The sequence below is a fragment of the Amblyomma maculatum genome, chromosome 5 (genome assembly GCF_055883805.1).
Source record: "Amblyomma maculatum isolate TAMU_Amacu chromosome 5, ASM5588380v1, whole genome shotgun sequence".
NCBI lineage: Eukaryota > Metazoa > Arthropoda > Arachnida > Ixodida > Ixodidae > Amblyomma > Amblyomma maculatum.
Window position 1 is genome coordinate 147,848,991 of NC_139348.1, and position 21,501 is coordinate 147,870,491.

The window sequence follows — 21,501 nt, forward strand, 5'->3', positions numbered from 1 at the left end:
TTAGAAGCATGGCAGGGAACGAACCTCGCAACCATCAGGCTGCAAACTGCGTGGTTAATATGTACCCACAAACATAACATCGGGTACATCGCATGCGATTAGTGATGTACAATATAAAGTAACCTGAAAACATCAGCTAGGAACCTTCACATGAGATCCGCTAGACATCGCGATCAGAATGCATCTTCACTTGTCTCTATATCACCTGCTCTACGCGCATAGAAAAACAATGTTCAAAAAGAAAAACATTTGTGCTCTCTTCGTAATTGCGTACCTATATGCTATTTACGTTGCATCGGCATACAGAGTATACATTACTTATTCCAAAATATAAGCCAATAAGAATAAACTGTCTTGAAACTTACCTCGCCGATAATTGAGGTTTCAGCTGTTTTTCGTCAATCCCGCTTACTTTGGATTCCAACTTCTTTCTTCCCTTTGGGTTATGGGGGGAGCGAAAACAACCTAGTACTTTATGGGTTTACCCAGCGCACACCAGCTGACACAACCGCTCGTAATGCTCGCTTAGTGGACCGGACAAGCTCGTAAGTCACGCGGTCTAACAGTCTAAAATAAGTAAAAGCACCAGCGAGTTATCCGCAGCGTCGAATAACTCAAGCATAGCTGCTTCCACCATGCAACTGCGGCCAGCTCCTCCTAGAACACGCAGTGATTCAATTTTACGTCACAGCTCAAAAAAGGTGGCGTGGGCCGGTGAAAGTATAGCACCACGCTGAAACCGCGCCGCTGCCATCGAAGCATCCTACTTCTGCACGGCTACATCGGTCCGTACGAAGTGCTGCGCAAGCTCAGCGATATCACCTACGAAGCGTTCCCGCGAGGAACTGTTTGTTCCTCCCTACGGCAGGCAATAACAGAAGTCGTACATATTGGCATAACAAAGCCCGTCCACAGCCGCTAGGTAAAGCAACATGTGCTTTTATTGCGATAGCAATACCGCGTAAGGTTTCGAACCGTCGAGTGGTCTCGGCGGAAGCCACGCTTGACCTTAAACAGCCGAGGAGGAGGAGGAGGAGGAGGAGCACAAGAAGCTGACTGGTAAAGTACGCTCTCGCGTCACACTTTTAAAGGATGAGCTTAAGTGTACCCAATAATGTAGCACCTTACACTGATAGGACGTGATAGGGGAATAATGTAGCAGGCAAAAGAAGCTTCCGCCGTTGCTATCAAAATTCAAATATAGGGTTAACCAGAGTTAAACCACAATTTTTTTTCTTTCGTTACTTCTTAGTCCTACATGTGAACTTGACATTCACGCCCCAGGTGTTCTGCTTGACCTCACCACGCAGCATCAGTACCACTCATTTTCCACCGGAAGGGGCAATGCCGCAATGTTAATTGCTTACTAGAGCTCTGAAAACTGGCACGCGTTCGGCTTCTTCGCTCGGAGAACTCGCTCGCGAGTCGGCTAGCCCAGCCGCGTCTTCATTCGCCAGTGCTTGTGTATTTGATGCCTGTAAATCTGCTGCCTAGCCCTATGGACTTCGCTAACAATATCGTTTAGAGAGTTGGGATAAATCGTCATTAGAAAAGAAAATCCGCTAGTAGTTCTTTCCTCTGTAGATATGGCGCCGCTTGTGGTTGCAGTGCAGATGATGCTCGTGGGCTTCTTCATTACATTGTGATAGCTAGGATGCCACAGGGAGCTGGTTACCAGTGAAATGTTATAAAGAGACAAATCAATTAGATAGCCAATGTCAGGAGAAATCGGCTGCTGATTGATCTTTTTCACAGTTTAGATAGGTGTCATGAAGCTCTGTTTGGTTTCCAGAAGCTGCCCCACAGCTAGGCGTTATTTCCAAGATATACGATACTGCTTTCTTTAATGCTATAAGCTTTTTATGACCAAAGTGCTGCTAAGTTGATTATATTAGGTTCTGGTACTCTGATCGTACTGCCCCCTAGCGGTAGCGCTATTTGGCTTGCCTATGGAAGGCCAGGGAAAACTTTGTCGATGCTGAAAGCATGAAGCACCTATCATTCAGCCAAATCATGTGATGACTGCATGAAGGATACACCTGGCAACATTTTCAGGGAATAGCAAGAAATCTAGGAAAGGAGCGCAGCAGATGATTTGTTAATGCAAGTTTGAATAGCGGCAGCATCGCATAAATGAAGGGCAGAGCACAGCAGTCTAATTCGCTCTTTGTACACACGATCGTTGAAGTCACACGCAGCTTTTCTTTATTAAAAAAATGCACCATGGCCTCGCAGACGATTACGGGGTTTAAAAAGAGGTCACAGTCATACACAACAGCAATGATGCCGCGGGTTCCAAGCGTAGCACATGCGTAGGCAATCCCTGAAGTGCTAGAATACGACGACCAGAGAATCCTACCAAAAGAAGGCGTAGTATGGTCGCGCTTTAAGTTGTGCGTCTACAATTTTGTCTTCATCAAGTGTTAAAAGCATCTTGTTTCCACACCCTCGCACTTTATCAATAACCGCAGCTTTGTATTCGCTTGGTAATGGCGGAACAAACAAATCACCAAAGTCAACTGAAATTTTTGAGAGCGGAAAGAAAAGTAGCCGCAATAAAGCCTTCTCTTTTCGATATCAGGATTTTTTTTTATTCATAGCTACCCTATACCTAGAACTAAATAGACAAAGATTAACTTCCTCATCACGACATTTATTCTATGACATTTTCTTTTCTCTTCAGGAATAAATTTGACAGTATTAGTTCCGAATTAATACTAACTTACGAAGAACCTATGGGCTTCCTCGTTCACGAACGCTACTTGTTGATAAAGGTTCTTTTCGAATTTGAAAACACATTTTTCGTCTCCTATTGAATGTATTTTAAACTTCAAGCTCAAACGGGTCCAGTCTAAGGAGATCGTTTGATATTATTGAGTGAAAATTATTAACCCGTTCCGTTTTTTCTATCATATACCTTCCTGTTAGACTGCACCCTTCCTAATGGGACCGGAATCGCGCTTGGAACTACATACCGTCCTCCAGCTACCTGCGTGGCCATATACTGCGACCCAGATTATGCGCAAATAGAAAATATAACGTAAGTCTAGCTTCCAAAAATAATTTTCGTAACGCATTTGAAACTTTAGGGTTAAAACAATTTTCTAAACCTTGAAAATAGATCACATCCTGAAGTAAACACCGGAGGCCGAGTTTTTAAACTAGATGCTCGAAAATTGTAAATCATAATTATTTCAATTTTTTTCATATTAACCGCATTCAAATGCCAACGTTTTTATAAATAAGTCGAAATTTCGCTTACATATGCTGCCCTAACGTCCGTATTAGGGAACCGAAGGTACTACTATGCTATGAAAAATATTGCTCATGAAGAATAACAAGATGCTTCTGACAACACAGGATCACAACATTAGCGCATGCCGCCCTCTATCAGAGAAACATTGGCAGTGACTTAGCTCTGCTATGCCTGTACACACGTAGCGTAAACTTGCGGTTATGCTTGGTGCTAAGCTTGCACTTTCACTGAGTTTCACCGTGTGTTCAGTGCACCGACGAGTCTTGGAATCACTTTCCTCACCCTCCTCGTCCTCTTCTTCACTTTCCTCCGGCTTCTGTTTAGCGGCGGCCATAGCACGTCTTTGAGCTTCCTGGCGACGTCTTTTCGCTAGGCGTTCTTCTCGTTCTGGGAAGTTTGAGTGTTCCGCGCCTCTGTCGCGGTCTCTCTGGGAAAGCGTCTTGTCGTGACGGTACATCACGCGCCCCTTGTCGAACATAACTACCAATTCATTGAATACAATAACGTTCACCGGCGTTCTATAATTCGTCTACAGGAAACGAAAGGCGTAGTATCAGTTACTCGCGTAATCCCGCTATCATTCTCACTGCAGACAAGAGGAATTATGAAGAGCGTTTCACAATCCGGGGCGTGGCGCAGTAGTAAAGCGCTGGGCTGGGGATCCAAGGAATGGAGGTTCGATCTTGCCGGTGGAACACAAGGTTTATTAATTAATTTTTAAGTATCGATTCAATGGTGATTAGGCATGAGACGTCTGGTTGGTCGCTTCAAATCTGGCGGCTCTCGCGCATACGCATAACGGGCGGCCAAGACTCGCGCGTCACTCGGCTCTGACCCGTGTAGTTTAGCTTTATGCTACAAAAGGTGGACTTATGAAATCATCCTGCCACAGCTTAGGATATAACTGAAATTTTACTTGCTCAAGACGAGCAGTTTTCACATGCCACCTAAAGTTCAGAAGAATAGAGACTATTTTTGGTATTTAGCTGATAGTGTTTGTCCATCTTTGATTGTGCGTGAAAACAGGATGCCATCGGCTCATACGTCTCAATATGTACTGAATATGCCTAGATTTAATTTATTGCTTGGCGTATGCTTACAGAAAATAGTTCTTCCTAGGCTGAGAAAAGGCATGACTGGATAATAATATCTCTACAGTTAATTCGGCTGTGGCTAGTAACGATGTGAACCCAATCAGCGTTACTAAGCGCAAAACCATTTGCCTAATGAGAAGCTTCTTACCTTGCAGAGGTTCAGGATGTACAGTAGACATTTGGTATTACCGTCGAAACGGTAATCACGGGCTTAGATATAGAGGAAAGGAATATAAACTGAGCGGCAGAATACTGAACCGAAAGTAGTTCGCTCAGGTAACCTCACAAATTAGAAACGCGTCGATTGTACAGACAAGTCACTATCTATGAACTATAAAAGAAAAATAAAAATTATATTTATTTTGATTGACAGCTCAGCAGAATTGTAAGCATATTATCCATCAAAGGTACCAGCATATGGTACATTGGGCTCTAAGCAAAGGGAATATATATTAAGCTTCTAAAGACTAGAATAATATATTAACCCTTCTTAACAGTCGTTCTGCATATTTTCTAGGCATTAAAGCTGCAGAATAATTCAGGAGTGTTCTATATCATTTGAAAGCCATTTTAAAATATTGGAGGCGAGCGGAATGCAGTAAACAATTATTGAAAAGAGCATCTAGTCCCTGGAAAACACCGATTTCACTCAGGGCACAGATTACACATCTGTATAAGCACGCCATTCGTGGGATATTTCTATGCTTAACCAAATTTCAAAAGCGTGAAGCAGTTGGACACAGATCCTCGGACTTTGAGGTCAAACCTTGACTACACTGTTGCACTCCACTGACGTGCTCCAATATACAAATTTCTTTTAATCGCAATAATACCTCTCCAGTCATATCCGTGGTTCGAAACGCGAAAATGAGTCCGAAAGAGCAGCAGAGAGGAAGCACATATTTTATTCTTTTTGGATAATTATAAGGCTGAACATGCTAAAGAAAAACAACTTTGTATAATTCTTCAGCCATCACGTCTACATAATACTGGCCTTCCCGTTCCAGTTATTAGGGTTTATACATTCATGCCTGTGCTTGGTTTCCGTTTCACCTCTTTCAGGCTGTCTCAATCTATACGAGTGCACTTGATTTTCTACATATTGTCTATCTTTTTGGTCCACTTTCCAAAAGTAACTACAAAGAACCGTGGTAAAATAATTACTGTCCTGACGACCATAAAATTTGATAACAAAACAGACTACGAGAACGTCACATATGTGAATCTATAAATTGTCGCTCCTGCTTTTCCCACAGAAATTACTGTGAAATGTAATTTTTTTTTTCAGATGTGACAGTGAAGATGGGCCTCCATGCAGATATCCTAATATGAATGGATTATTTCCAGGCTGCTGCCTCAAAAAGCCACTTTGCCATTTTTAATAGCCTTTCTAGTTTCGTTGGTAATGCGTGCAATACAAATCAGGAATGCTAATTTTGGAGAGGGCATTTCTAAGTTCGTAAAAAATATATGTAAATGAAAAAATAAGCATAATTTGTCTATTATTACTGTGTCATTTTATCCTAACACATTTGAAATTCAATAAGAATCAAAAATGGAATTCAACAATGGTTTTCACATCATATGACTTCGAGCTTAGGGAAATTCTGGTTATTACATTTGGAACGTAGATTTTTCGCTTGTGTGACTTCACGATAGCAACCAGTTTAACCGCAGATCCTCCCTGCAGGCTTGTATGTTTTGCTATTTGCTTTCGAAAAACGCAAACATTTATCGCAGTCATATTTATTCTTTCAGTGTGCAAGCCAGCAGAAAGTGCAGCTACGCATTTCAACGTTTGAATATTTATGTCAATATATCTATAGAAGTTTCAAGCAATATTTCAATTCTCTACTTGTTCATAAACTAACCCCATTATTTGGAGTGCGCGCATAAATACTAATTCTGACCAAAAGGCCAATTTTTAAAGCGATGTTTCGCTACGCGTGTCGCGTACACGAAATAATCAACATGCTGATATAGGTATTATCAGATATTTGCACATAATTTATTATTTTCGATGAAAACAAAGATGGTTTTTAATGGAATTTTACCTACCAGGTGCGAGTACACAAAAAGTTTAAGAGCAAGTTATCGCTATGGGTTAGCTTAAATCTTCCCTAGCTATTACCGCACGCAGACCTGTACGTCACAGTACCTCAAAGCTGCCTCAGAAATAAAAATTACCACTCAAATGTGCATTTAAGCAATCCAAAAAGAACATATACCCAGTGCTCAAAATTCACATTATCAGGCATCGGCGTGGAACATAAATCTGCATTCGTATCGGAATCGGTGAAATATACATTACCCCGCGACGTTGTTTCCTAACCAACAAGCTCCATGAATCTGCCCAAAACATATTTGCAGGTGACAGCAGGATTGTGTTTTTTCTCTCATTCTGATTTTCAATAACGCTAGCCTGCTCAGGCCCATTGCAATAAAGTGGCCAAAATAAAGCAATTTGGGTATCAATACAGACGTTTCAATGTGACCACATTTCATTATCCACACAAGATATTATATCAAATTGAACTGCAGGATCACCACCTAGAACATAAACGCAAAATATAAGACAGCTGTTCAATCCGCCGCGACCACGTCACGCAGGCTATCTCGCTTTCTCAATGTGCGATAGCATATAGCACGCAATGGCAGTGACATTTAGCACTTCTGATGAAGTTTAAAGTCGCCAGCTATCGAATTTGTCGCCAGTGTTCACGAGGCATTCGTCCTGACAGCAAGCTTGCAGAGTAGCGCAAAAATGTCGCCTCTTCGGGTTTAGAGAGCTCACCTGCTAAGTGGGGACTCCCGTAGAGCCGGTGCACAACCACAGAGCACTTGCTATATTGAGCAGCCTTTCTGAAGGTGGCACAGGTTCGATATCGAATTTTTTTCTCTTAGTTTGCTTGTTTTTACCTCTGCGATAGCAGTTTGGCATCCCTAGAGACGTCCGCGAGTAGGTAGGTCGAAATATTGCTATGTGCCGCCGACCGTCGCCTGCAACAAATCGTCATTGTAATCTAGCGAATTGTTTTCCCCTCAGCTTCGCCCCGTTTATCCGTAAGTCGTCCGCCATTATTGTATTCACCGCTTTTTTTGCGTTATCTGCGGGCACACTTGCTATCTCAGTATACCCAATACCCACATATGCTTCTCAGCGTTCTGTAAATGTGCAGTGCCGCTCGGCTAGGATTGCGTAGACGCCTTTGCAAGAAGAAATGATTACTCTGAATAATTTCTATATTCCGTTATATGTTTCGTTACCCTCAACACGACACAGTACTTTCAATATCGCAATCCCCAATGTAGACTCATCATATTCACTTCCAGCGCGACATATATTCTATCTGTCACAGGTAAAAAGGAACTGATACAAGTATAAGCACCGGATATTTTGGGAAACCTGAATGTTTTTCGATTTCCTCATAATATACGACAAAAGCGTCCGCAACAAGCATCGCTAATGTAATGAACTTGTATGGACAGCTGTTTTTCTGCACAGCTGTACACATCATTCTGCGAACTGTTCTGTCTAATAAAGAAGTGCCCGTAAAAACCTGAAAATTTAACGGAAAGTGCTTGAGTCCATGGTACTGAAAACATGCAATGCTACGCAGTGTTGTGCCATGGAGTTGGTCGCGCAGCGCTCGTTCTCCGTTTCGTGTTGCTGCCAGTTCCCTTTGCGGCAGAGATGACTTCGAGGCAAGTGTCGGTGAGGTCAACAAAAGGCGTCACTGCACACAATTTACAGGGCATTGTACGCAACAAAATCAGCACTGGGGCAGGACGCTACTAGCCATATGCATGGTGATTATCGCCGAGCGGCGATCGGCGGGACCTGTAATCCATTGCCTCCCAAACTCATCAATTCGAGGGAACCAATTATCAGCATCCCGAGAAGTTCAGCCACCAGGTGCGTTTCAACGGCTTCAAATCTGCCATGGCACGAAGGCTTCCACCGCAACGAAAATGGCGCCAGGAGTCCGAGTGTTCGCAGCGCGCTGTGACATCGCTTGCCAATGCTTCCTTCTTACGCACCGCTTCCATGCGGCACAGTGTGTCAGGGGGGCGTTAGCCTGTAAGCCGGAGAAATGTGGATTCCTGCTGAATTGCAATCCGGCTGGCTTGTCTGGGTACAGAAGGTGTAATCATTTATTTTCTGAAGCACATGGCCATAGCACCCCATCTGACATCTATATATGACTCACCGATGAAGAGGCATTCTATAAGATGTTCACAAAAAATGTAAGCATTATTACGCTCCTCTTTACCACCATTACAATATTTTATTCAACTATTTTCAATAATTTACCTTAATACTAAAGTGACCTGCATTGTATATGCAGTAAACGCAGAAGATGGGTAAGTGTGCCGGTCTGAGTATAACTATTTCATGCGTCAAATGTGTTCCCAATTTTAAAGAGGAACTCTGTGCGCTGAGGTTTAGAGTTCGCTTCTGGAAACCGGCGAAATTTGAAATCCACTTGTAATGTACGAGCTGAAGTGGCTTTTTAGCTAGCAACTAAAAAAAAGCTGCAGCCAACTTAACTAAATTGGCCAGTAATTTAGTGCAATGAACTTTTCCGCATTGGCTTGATGCTTCCCTAATTCCCACACTCTGATCTTTCGCGAGCATCACGTTATAAAAGAACTTTTGATTATTTGCGAATAGCCATTTGCGAACAGCCAGGACATCAGCTTGAAAACAGAAAAAATTATTTCTATCTCTCCTGAAAGGGTAAACTTTTATCTACTACTAATATTAAGTTCGAATGTTTTACTGACTAAACCCCGCCGGGGTGGCGCAGTGGTTACGGCGCTCGACTACTGCTCCCAAGGACGCGGGATCGAATCCCGGCCTCGGCGGCAGCTTTTCGATGGAGGCGAAAAGCAAGGCGCCCGTGTGCTGTGCGATGTCAGTTCACGTTAAAGAACCCCAGGTGGTCGAAATTACCGGAGTCCTCCACTACGGCGTCTCTCATAGCCTGAGTTGCTTTGGGACGTTAAACCCCACAAACCAACCAAACCAACCATTTTACTGACTAAGCCAGTCACTCGCTCAGAGATGGGAATATTGCAAAAAATATAGCAGAAAATATATGTCTCGGTTTTTTTTTAGGTGGCGAGGACGCTTATTTCAGATCATCGTTATTGCCCGCATTTAACATGAGAGCACAATTTATTTTCTTTCTTGAACAAAAGCGCGAGAGTGCGAAAGACTCACTCCTCAGCCAAAGCCTGGTCCAAGTGTTATTGTCTTGCTGAAGAAGCACATGTCGACATGGCAGTCTTAGCAGGCGTGCGCCACTATCTAGTGGGTACACATTTTGCCTCATGGCGAAAAGCCTAGCTCCCTGAAAAGGATATCTAGAAAGCTGTACATATGCAATGCATGTCGTACGGGTAATGAGTGGCATGTGAACACGATGTGCGTATATTGTCTCTGAGGCATGACTTTCCCGGTGGAGGATTCACAGGAGTGGGTTAGAATGGCCTGGCTAGGCAGATTTTAAAATTAGGTTTTTGTTTCTATTTCTGATCTTCGCCTACCCAATAATTAGGATGTAAACATGAATATAAAACTGATAACGGCAATATATAATAGTGGCACCCCTTCTTATTCCGTGGTATTTTCCTTGGCAAGTATGTTCTGAGTTTGCTCCACATTGTCTTGACTTTAAACCGAAGACATTGTCAGAATTGCTTACGTCTACGACGCAGCCTTTTATGTAAGGGAAAGAATTGGTGGATAAAAATTTTACGTGTGCTAGAAACACTGCGTAATGCAAAATCAATGCGATTATACTCAGCTAGAAATATTTTATTGCGATGTTAAGCAGATTCTACCGCTTTCTTGCCTCCTCTTCGTGTTTACATTCCCTCAGTTTCCTTGTGCAAGTCCCTTTTGGGTGACAGTCTCCTCCACAGCATATGCCTCTTTTTCCTCCCTGCTCCATGTCTATCTGAATAAGAAAATACGGAAAAAAAGCATATCGTCCTGAGAAGCAAGCTATTGATAATACAGTACCTTCAGAAATCAAGCACAATGCCAACTGCTGAAGCCCTGTAAATACATCATTATGACATGTGGGTTGAGAATGCCAGATTGGATTATTTTATTTGACCGTTTACAAGCCCGCATGGCTGTCAAATGCAACGCCCGGGCACTATGACCTCACAGCTGGACCAGATGATAGGCAATATTATAACAAAACCCGGCCACCATTATATACAACAAAAATGCAACATGGACGCCCGCCGAACGGTGCAACACACGCTTTGGGACTGCCCTGGCTTCCACGATATCGGAAAAAGACACCTACGATGCAGTGATTTCAAAACACAAAGCAACGACGACGCCCGGGCCTCGCTCACGCTGCTATCCCTCTGGGTGTTTGCAAGTTAGGCAGGCATTTACACCGTAATTGGACCCCCTTGAACAGGCATTCGTTCCAACTGCATTGATTATTAAAGAATGCTGACTAACTCACATGCACGCATGAGCTGTTTTGTTTTAACTGACCATCCAGAGCTAAATGAGGGAGCCGTGAACGAAACAAATACAGCCCACTGCGCTAACGAATGTCCGGTGTTACGAAGAGAAGGATGAGATACGTTCTCTAGTAGAGTCTATATCATAAAACAGAAAATTGCAGATGGATGTGAAACCTGCACTCCGTCATAATGGTAGGCCGGAGGAAAGGTTCTGTGAAGACGTGATAGCATTTATGAAGAAAAATAAAATGTACCATACTGCTGTTTTGCCGTGACTTCTTTGGCGTCCGGATAGGCAGGAAATCTTGTGGTGGTTTCATACAGTTGAACCGCACAGGCGTCTCGGGCCTTTTAGGCTCATCGTTTCGTTTGTGTTTAAACGTTTATGATGAGGACACATGTGCAACGATTAGAAAACGGTAATGGTAGTCACAGTAAAAATAAATAGAGGCAAAATCAAAAATCAAAAGATTATGACAGTCGACCATGATCTCCTGCTGCGATAGATGCAAGGCTCTGAATTCGCTTCCACGAGAAATGCTCAGGCGCTAATAAGCTCCGCTCCCATGCGTCTTCACATGTGCGTACTCCTATAAAAGGCTGACAATATCAAATGGAGGTAAATGCATGCACAAAGATACTAAGCAAATTACTTATTCGGTAGAGTTTGCACTCTGTAACACTCTGGCGGCAAGTGACTGCCAGAGTTTAGCATAGGTTTTAGTAATATCAGAAGGCAATTAAGTTCTTAATTTGCCTAATGTGACTGATTATAGGTGGTTAATGCCTCCTTTTAAGAATCAGAAAATTGGCAGCGTACATTAAAGAGCCAGAATGTAGTGAATAACAATAGTTTTCAATCTGTGCAAGAGTCATAGCACAGAGCAATATGCGAGGTAGTCAGTTGGAGGAGATATATAGTAAGGCTTATAATGAAGATATTTATAGGACGATATCCTGCCTTTCATTACAAAGCAAGGTACAAGCCATATGCTTTAATAGAATGAAGTAAGGTCCACTGATATGGGCCAAATACCCATGCGTCCGTATCTGGCGGTCGATCTGGGGGAGTATATCAGTGGAGCAAGTGTTTGTGTGAGACGACATGCAGAGATAGTCACGTCCAGAGACGATGTACGGCCTCTGCTTCGGAGGCAGAACCAAGATAGAAGGGAAGTGTCTTCAAGTACGTCATGATAATATGCTGCCAGAACCATGTTAGCACGGGGGTGAGAGCGACACGAAGACGCTCCTTCGAAGAAAGACCCCTTCAATAGCACAAGGCTGACAGGGATTTTGGTGCCTCGCGGGGGAAAAGCGCTAGCCTAGCACGCCGATGGTTTTTCTTTTCTTAAAGGGATGTAGTCGCTGGAGATTAAGGGGAGATTTCAAAAGGACCATGTGGCGTTGCGTTACAGCATGCTTCGTCCACCAAGTCTTCAGTGCGATGTAATTCCTACGAACTCAGTCGGTCTGTTTGCAAACTGCGCAAGTGTGTCCTAAATACCTTGTTCTGAGGCTTTGGAATGTAGAACATACCGCTGATTGCGATGGCGCAGACTTTATCATTTATAACTGCGAGAGGGCAAGAGGGGCCAACAGAAAAGGCATATTATGTCACGAATGCCGAACAGGTCCATCTGTGGCGACGGCCACGCTGCGTAGAAAACATAAGATCAGGTTGATAATTCAGGCAATATTTCAAACACATGAAACAGCCGCGATCACGTCATCCACGCTCAAAATAGCCCCAAGATACGCGAGGTACAGTCTGATACTTGTGGACTATGAAGGATGAGATGCAGCATTTGAGATGCTATCTGGCATGATAGATGAAATCGGGGGCGGGAGGAGCCGGTATCTTATATATCAAGCCAGAGGACTCGGATTGAACATACAACTGAAATTCTGCTTCCATGAACATAAAGGCTGAAACTCGATGGTCAACTGCGTTCGCGACGGAAAGAAGAGCCGTCTTTTTAGGCGGGAGCGTGATGCCCACAAAGGGGCACAGCTGATATGCAATAGCAACAGCAAGCTGCAAACTTTTTAATTTTGAGACAAGGAACGGAATAGAATTGAGATGGCATGAATAGCACCAGGACTTAGAGTCTGGCACTGGTGATCCATTTTTACATCTTGTCATCGTCGTGTTACCTTGCATAAATTTAACAAAATAAGCGGCAATATGTTTCTACTGCACAAACAAGCCTATCTAGCTTACCCAGCATGGCGTCCCATTCCTAAATGTACCTAGTTTAAGGTTAAATGGGTCCAAATCTCCTTCTTGTGACGGGCACACTGACTCGCAAGACGTAAGCGGAAGGTATTCCCGCAAATGCATGGAGATTAAGAATTTTTCAAGCAAAGTGTGCAGCTCTCACATGACCAATATAGAATCAGAAAACATAAAGCAGTGATGCCATCTCAACGAAGCTTTCGAGATGCACATGGAACGTATTGGTAATGATGATGCTACCATTCCTGCCATTTGTGCACTCACCTGGGGATGCAGTCTTAAAGGTTGTTGTTTACTGGCGCGTTTCCGCGCTTTACACATGGTACCCCACATGTCGCCTCCACAAAAACAACAAATGAGCGATGAAGCAATTGGTGTATTTTGCCGCACAGACTGGTCATATTTGCAACTATGAGATAGCCTAATGACATGTGCGTGTTCATCGGTTTACCGCTACGCAGAACCTTGACCAAGCTCGCAAGAAACAGCGAATCAGCCACAGTATGGCACGTAAGACAAAGCTTCGTTGGTTTAAATTTAATTCGGCCGTTATGACTCGGAGTCATTTTGTCCGAGTTTAAAAGGATACTTTTGCACTTTAGATTTATTTCTTACAGGCGATAGGTTATTACAGGCCAATTATTATTACTGCCTTCCAGGGATAAATAGCGCAGTTGCATTTACATTGTATAAGAAATTCTCGTACCCGTTACGTATACTGGTCCTGGCACGCAGAAACATGAAATTTACATATACCTGGCGCCTACGTATAGTAATTCTTTCGACGTACTGCCTATTCGCTCCATTGAGTTCGCTAGCTTAAGTTTCCTGCATCTCTTTATGTCTTCTTTTTCATCTGTTTCTAAAAGAGTGCAGCACTCGTTCAATTACAGATTTGTCCTCGAATGCTGCTTCGTTCTCTCTCACTTCGTGTTACCCGTAACGCACAAAAACACATATGCTGTACTGAACTTGTTGGTCTCTGCGTATCCAAGAAAACAAAACATTTACACGATGATGTTTCACCTCTGGTGGCGTACATTATTTTCGCTTTTTCACCTGACCCACCTTCTATGTTTGTCCAAACCTTCAGTCTTCGTCTGATATAGGACCTACAAATTTTCAGGATGGCTACATCTGATCTCTCCCTGACTATGGGCAAGGTCTTCCAAATCTTTCGATGCCGAAAAAGAGCACTTTTATACTTTATTACCGGTCTTACTGGTAACATATTCGTTATTTCTGACCGCGTTGACAACTGCGACGCCAGCTCTAAGAATCGGAGACGGTACCGTAAGTCTCCGACCAAAGGTAGACAGGATGTCAGGCAACGACGTTAGGAAAACCTTTGAATATCCCCTTATCATCTCGTTAAGAATAAATACTAAAGTAGTCGCTTATGCATCGACTAGTAGCTTCTAGGCAAAATCAGCATAAAAGATGCCGATCCTGTTTATACTAATCGATGACACGCTTGTTTGCTGCCACAGTTTTGCCGTACTTTTTTCACTTACCTTCTTAGACATTGCTCAAAATTCTCTTTATGAACGAGACGTCGAAAGGAGTCCTTTTGTCATACGTGATGCTGTCTACCGATTTAAGGTTATTATTTAGGACTCTGTGACACCCCTGCAGCATATGGACTAATTACAAGCCGCTAATACACGACCTTTTTAGATGACCTTTTCCGCATACATAGCGCACGTGATTGTTCTCTCACCCAATTTACAGAGCGACCTTCGCATTTGGCTAAATCTACCACTTTGAGCCCAGCCACGCTGAACTTCAACTGAGCTCGTGTAAATGGGTATTTGTAGCTACAAAATACAGTACTTCGCAATTTGACACATTCTCTCTGTTATCAACTCGGCCCCTACATTGTTCACGCTGTGAGAAAGTTTTCTATTCATTAGCAACTAACAGATGCCCGTTGTTTCTTCGTTTTTTTTTTGTTTTTTTTTTTTTATGAGACAGTGCCAAATGCCAGTTCTCCAAAAAAACTCCGCCGTCACTACTGTGTTACCCGTGTACAAAGTAGCGATCGGTTCTGCTCGAAATGACGAGGCAAGCTTAGCCAATACTTGATCGTTCGTTTAGACTCCGGGTCCCACCCAGAGACACCCGTAACGATGTACTATGGAATAAATTATCACTGTCCCTATGGAAATACTAGTTACTTCATGAAAGTGTAGGAAAAAGAACATTGTACATTTTAATGGTCAGACCGATTTGAATCTATAAGAGACGTCACTGTAAAATTGTGCAGGTTAATTTAGACCCTGCTGTTTATTTAGCATCCGGAGAGATGGAACAGAGGAAGCCTTTTTATTTTGCAGCTCCGCATAACTACTGTATCCAGGAGAAAACTGAAATAGGAAGAATTCGAACCTCGATTTTCAACTCACCTGCCAGTTTTGAGCAACCAAGTAACCACGGAAGGTACATTCAACTGATAATTATTCAAAAACATATTTAATTTTTGGATATGAAGATTTAATGCAGCGTTCTCATATTGAAGTATGTACAGCAGCGTTTTGGCAGTCGAGGTTAAGAGCAGTTATTGCTTTTTGAAACATGACCTTGCAAGGAAAATTACCTAAGGTTAAGAAGCAAAAAAGGCACAAACTATATATTTCACTACCTGCGCAAAAGAGCTGGGCCTTTCATGCCCAATCCAGCGCCCGAGTTTATATGTCATAGCGCAACGTCTTGTAACCCTGGTTACTTCTAAATGAAACTTGGACTCACTAAGACGTCTTACGTACGAAAACAGGCACGTTGCGAATGAGCAACTGGTAATATTTTGTTATGCATATATAGGGTTACTTTGCCAGTTACAGAAAGGGGTGTCCATAATTTACACGTTCGCTTTGGAAAACTATATAGATACGTTATTTTCTTGCCGCCTTCCCTCGAATTGGGAAATATATTTTTACGAAACTGGTAAAGAAAATGTTTTTCATTTTGATATTTATTTCGGTCATCACTGTAATGGCCCTGATAAAATGACAAGAACAGTTAGGCGAACAGAAAAATCCCCCGCACGCCTAGGTATGCATAATATATGCACGCCTTAAAGGTTTACTTCCTCCGGTTATGCACCTCATCGTCATTCGAGGCACGTGTTTGGTTTGGTAGAGGGCACCTAAATATATATTATTCCTGTGCCCTCTCCATACACAGTCATATACCGTCCACAATCACCTACAACGAATGTCCCTCATTTTTGTATAAAATTGCTTAATTCTGTCTTTTATGTGCCATACACTTTCAATTATTTTTAAGGATATCTGCCAAACACTTTTTCTTCCGTGAAAAGCTTCACAAAGATTCAGTCTTGAAAGCACTTTTGAGACAGAAGGCGCCGAACAGCCTACACCACCACACGTTTCTCAGGAGGTCTAGAAATTTATTCTATTAATTCAAACGAATACTTCTCAATTTCTAATACATGTGCTAAAAATTCAAAATATTTCACTGCCATAAGTGTGTGAGGGTTCTAGGGAATGAATGTGAAAAATAAACAAACGAGGCGGTGGAACTTAGAAACTCTAATTTGACACTGACGAAAAGGAACACGTACAAGCAAGAAAAGGAAACGAAACACACGCAATGAACAGGAAAATCATCTACAAAAGAAATCGAAATGTCCACTCATGTGTTCGTTCTTTTCGAAGTGGTGGTGTGTTCCGGCAGAGTGAGTGGTCAGTCTGGTCGTCGGCGGATTCGACATTTCTGGGGGCGTCCCGAACCGACGAGTCGGTTCAATGGCCGCTCTACAGAAGACCTATATGCTGCAGCCTAGATCCGACAACTACGAGTCTCATATGCGTAATTCAGGTGGCCGGAGCAGCATCTGGTGGATGCTGCTCCATAAATTCCATAAATTCAAAGCGAACTTACCTTTGGTGGAGGACAAAATGGCCCACATGTGTAAGAACCTGTTGCTACCAAATGCCCCAGTAGCAGTGTTGTAAATAAAAACATTTCCTCTGTGAAACAGCAAGACCGGAATAAGATAATGGATATTGAATATATTTGTCACCATGCTTCCAAAATGAACTGCAGTGATATGCTCAGATCTGTTATTTTGTACTCTACGTGTATATGGAGTACCAATTCACGTATTGACCTGGCAGTTTTCGCCTTTGAGGTGTTTACTCTCCAAAAATCGAAAGAAAACCCACTCACGAATAAGTCCTCCACAGAGAGGTGCTGTCTCTCTATAAGTCATAACTGGCTGGACTCTTTTCGCTTGGCTGCAGTTCAGTGTCTAGTTTCTGCGCATACGAAGCCTTATATCAGGATTGAATATGCATGCAATTGGCACGCAATTTCTTTTTTCTTTTCTACTGCCTTAACAATCGTTCTCTGCAGACAGGGATAGGCATACTAATAAAAATATTACCTTCTCTTTTTTATTGTTATGGGCCGTTTGTGCGCAAAATATGCAACGAAGGAATACCTCCGATGCGAATGAAACTACTGAAGGTCCTAGGTCTTATGAAAGTCTATCAAAAGGCGCGGAGCTTCACAGGTAAAAGAATATTCTTTTTTAAAAGTATAATCTGGCAGATACTGGTACAACCCTGGCAGGGTTACCGCTGTTGTTTCTTTCAAAGCTGTTGTGCTCGACATCCGTACGCGACAGAGCCATTCGACGGATATGCTTCTAGGGAAACATTGCCGAAAACAAGAATAAAGGCAGAAGAGCGCACATATCTATGTGCGTCTGCCTATGGTCCAGAAACATTTTTGAGCAAATCCTTCGTTTTGGAATATTCAACTCGCTTTCATTACAGGCATAATGTCAGTTTTCGCTGAAGCGCTGCAGGGCGCTTGAAATATTTTTTGCGAGGTCCGGTGACTACGTTCCTGACTCTGCCAATCAATCTCGATTTTCATGTTAAGATGCCACCTACCGCGGCTTTTGTGCGATAATAGCTTCTTGAGGTATTGTGTTAAGCAAATGAGGTCAGAAGCAGAAGACAGAAAAGAACTGTCAAAACCTGCTTTCAAATGAAAAACTGAAGGCGCAATAGTAGGGCCATAAAACATGCCAGTCTTCGGTGGCTGTTCAGGCATACCATAAGCAGCCGAGCGATTTGTATGTGTAGATGTATTTGCATATATGATTTAATGCGCACGCAGATTGCCATGAATCGCTGCGTGCACATTGAAGGAATGTCGAGGACAAAATAGTATTCATATTCCGCTTACTTAAGTCACCGAGCAAGGTGATTGCTATTTTGTCGTTTCGGGAAGGAACCATTGTGCAAGTATAATGTCTTGCAAGGCGCTTAATAATCATAACGCAAGAATATCGACTCTGCAGCCTCCTAGGCTATATTCTTTGTTAAATGTCATGCTTTTTCTGCATAATACGTGTCAAGAAATTTATTCTCCTTGTATCTCACGATGATAACTACACGTGCTTCCAATTATCCTTGAGCCGATCACGCGTTAAAAATATGGGCATACCATTACTTCCTTTTCCCCCCTTCCCCAGTGTGTAGTAGCTAGGCAAGGGTCTCTTTACCGCCGGCCGACCTCTCCAACTTTCTTTTTATTAAATTGTCCGCACATATCACCCCAACAGACGCCTCTCCTTTTGCTATCAATTTTGTAAAACGCACGTCTTAGAGTTTCTATGGCTACCGTGATGTCCTTGTTATCAGCACAAGATAAACTTCACACGCAACCTTTTATTGCGCGTCGAAGGCTATAAGCACATCTATATAATTGTCCAAAAATTATTTGTATTATTCCACAATCTGCTAAAACATATTTAAACATGCACTCAGTTGAGTTTTATGTCGTTCTAATTATACTGTGGGCTCAGAGCAAGCTAAACAAGGCAACTTCTGCTATAAATCTAATGTTTAGGCCATTTATTTCGTTTGGTTTATAAACGTACCCTTAACGTTTACTGCAGGCGCCTCTCAATTATTGAAAAAGCACTTCTCTTGTATGGAAGTGCTCACATACTGGTGCTTCCCTAAGGTAAGATTTTAAAGCAAACAGTTCCCACCATGGGCAAGCCTAGTCGATTCGCGTTATCGTGTGCATAACAGTCTTTGAGAGCAGCGGTTCTCAACGCATCGTGGGCCATTTGTGGGCCAGTCGAAGTGGTGGGGGAGCCCTTCAGACAGGCAGGTGAAAGCGTCTTGTGCGAACAGCTGCCGCAGTTTCGATAGGTTTCGTAATTGGGATTGATTCATGGCCTAAATGGACTCTGAAAAAAAAAACACGCGTTTGATAAGTCAGCGCACCACGGCATGCAGCAAACGACGCTACGACGCCGGTCTCCATCGACTCTTCCCGAACACGCGCCGCTCGCTCGTCGGACATCCGAGGTATAGTGCATCGCAGCGCAATCCAGCAGTGCAGCAAGAGCTCGAGTTTCATCGATGCTTGCGTCACACAACGCTGTAGACGCTCTCTCTGTCTCCCTAGCTCTCGCGCTCGCTTTCGGCTTCCTTACTCTAGCGTTTCTTTCGCTTCGAAAAACTAAAATCTGCTTTTAAGCACCCTGTTTATAATCTCGCCAAACTGTGTCTAGACTGACCAGGACTATCATGCAACCTTTGTTGGGGCGGAGGAAAGGGGTGCTTGGACAAACAAAATCTCTCCGCGGACCATCCTGTGAGAAACACTGCTCTTTCAGAATACTCCACATTCGCGTTACATTTAAAAGATGTCCCAGGATGGTGGACCTGACAGGGACCGTATAGGCCAGAGATTCGGAGGTAGCGATGACCTCGAGCGCATCAGCATGCAATTTTAAGCAACCCCCAGCTCTCATTCACCGGCATCTCGAAGATGCAGCTTAGCATTTTTTTATGGGATTCCATTCGCTCATGCAAGAAACCTTGCCGATGATTACTGGTCTGAGCCACAGGACAGCCAACAGAGGAGAAAAACCGGGGCAAAGTTGTCATATGTTTACACGTTCAAATTAGTTTCCGCGAATCGGAATTGAACGGTACATCAAATGTCTTAGGGCACCTTCATTGAGCTGAAGGACAATTCGGACTTGCGTCCAAATAACTGAGCCTTGTCATAACGACTAAGCGGAACCCATTTTGCGCAAGGTAATACAGTGACTAGCTTTTAATGTATGAACATGACTATAATCCTACTGTGAACAACGTCAGTGTCGAACCTAATTAGCCCTAAATAACACTATATAATCATGCGTGAAGTAAGGTAGGAAAGTATGAACGTGTCGAATACACTTTGGAATAAACCTAATTTTGCTTGCTAGATTTTCTTAGGCGTAATAGCCGTGCCCTAGTCTAATCGGTATAAATCAGCATATTTTTCCGAACAAACTTCTCTCTTCAGGCTCTAACTTGCGCTTAGCGATGGCTAAAGTACTGTCATTTTATTCTCATACTTGCGACGACACAGGTGTGCTTAGATATATTGAGCACAAAACGTTATAAAAGAAATTAACAGCTTTACCGTCAAGCACATATATGCGTTAGATGATAACAGCTATGAAAAAAGTGCGTTTCAAAACATCTTCGCGGCACCTGTGGAGCCGCTCCTTAAATTCGTGATTGTATAGGAAGAAACAAAGGCTGCCGACAAAAAGGCAACACTTTCTATTCCGTGGTCAGGAAAATTAGATGACACACATATCCCGCCTTTAAGGGTGTAAAGAGAAAGAAATAACGACTCTTTTTGTCACGGGTTCTACTTCAAATTCTCGTTCACGCACGTGCCGGTATATGCTACACGTATATCAATAATGTTTCCAATACTTACCAATAATTGCGCAGTTAATGCGACCATATTATATGAAAGCCTGCCCTATGTAAATATAAAACTCGGAATCATCCTAACCATACATACATGCCAGCGTAGCCTATAGGCAGCGCATCTAACAGCTGATTCACGGATCCTAGATGTTGACATTTTGATGCCACAAGCCTACCTCAAAGGCGGAGTATGAGTAGGCACAGAATGCGAAATCTGCAATGTCAGCGGATAATCATGTTACTGAAGAAATAATACCTACTAGATTGATGGCCGTGATTTTTTGCTCACAACACGGAGAACGGTTCCGGGTTGCCTGCGCAGCGGAGCATTTACGCTACCGAATGAATACTCCGATACCTATAGTATTGAATGCGCTGGACAAAACACGCAGTGTAAATGAACATTTCATCTTTGTCATAACTACTGTAGAAGCCATAGCAGCACTGATGTATTGGCTTTTATGGGCTTAACAAGGTCATACTTTGGTTTGTTTTGGTCTACGGGGTTTAACGTCTCAAAACTGCTCAGGCTATGAGAGACGTCGTAGAGGAGGGCTTTGGAAATTTTCGATCACCTAGGGTTGTTACCATGCACTCGCATCGCACACCACACAGGCGCCTTGCTTCTTGCCTCCGCCGAAAAGTGGC

The 21,501-nt window shown here is 43.0% G+C and overlaps 2 long non-coding RNA genes across 4 annotated transcripts in view; both read right to left on the reverse strand.

Annotated features, from left to right (window-relative positions):
• Positions 1-17,367, reverse strand: part of LOC146189890 (uncharacterized) — a 101,697-nt gene extending 84,330 nt beyond the window's left edge. The window contains exons 1-3 of one of the 3 annotated variants that reach the window (XR_014707321.1): positions 17,279-17,367; positions 16,991-17,079; positions 15,363-15,453 (exon numbers count right to left, since the gene is read on the reverse strand). This is a non-coding gene — a long non-coding RNA (uncharacterized LOC146189890). Of the gene's footprint in view, positions 1-15,362; positions 15,454-16,990; positions 17,080-17,274 lie in introns of those variants that run through there. The other 2 variants (XR_014707320.1, XR_014707319.1) reach the window with 2 other exon arrangements.
• Positions 10,162-13,181, reverse strand: LOC146189892 (uncharacterized). The gene is made up of 2 exons (XR_014707318.1): positions 13,073-13,181; positions 10,162-10,316 (listed from the first exon to the last, which is right to left on the reverse strand). It is a non-coding gene; the product is annotated as an uncharacterized LOC146189892 (long non-coding RNA).
• Positions 17,368-21,501: the final 4,134 nt, after the last annotated feature.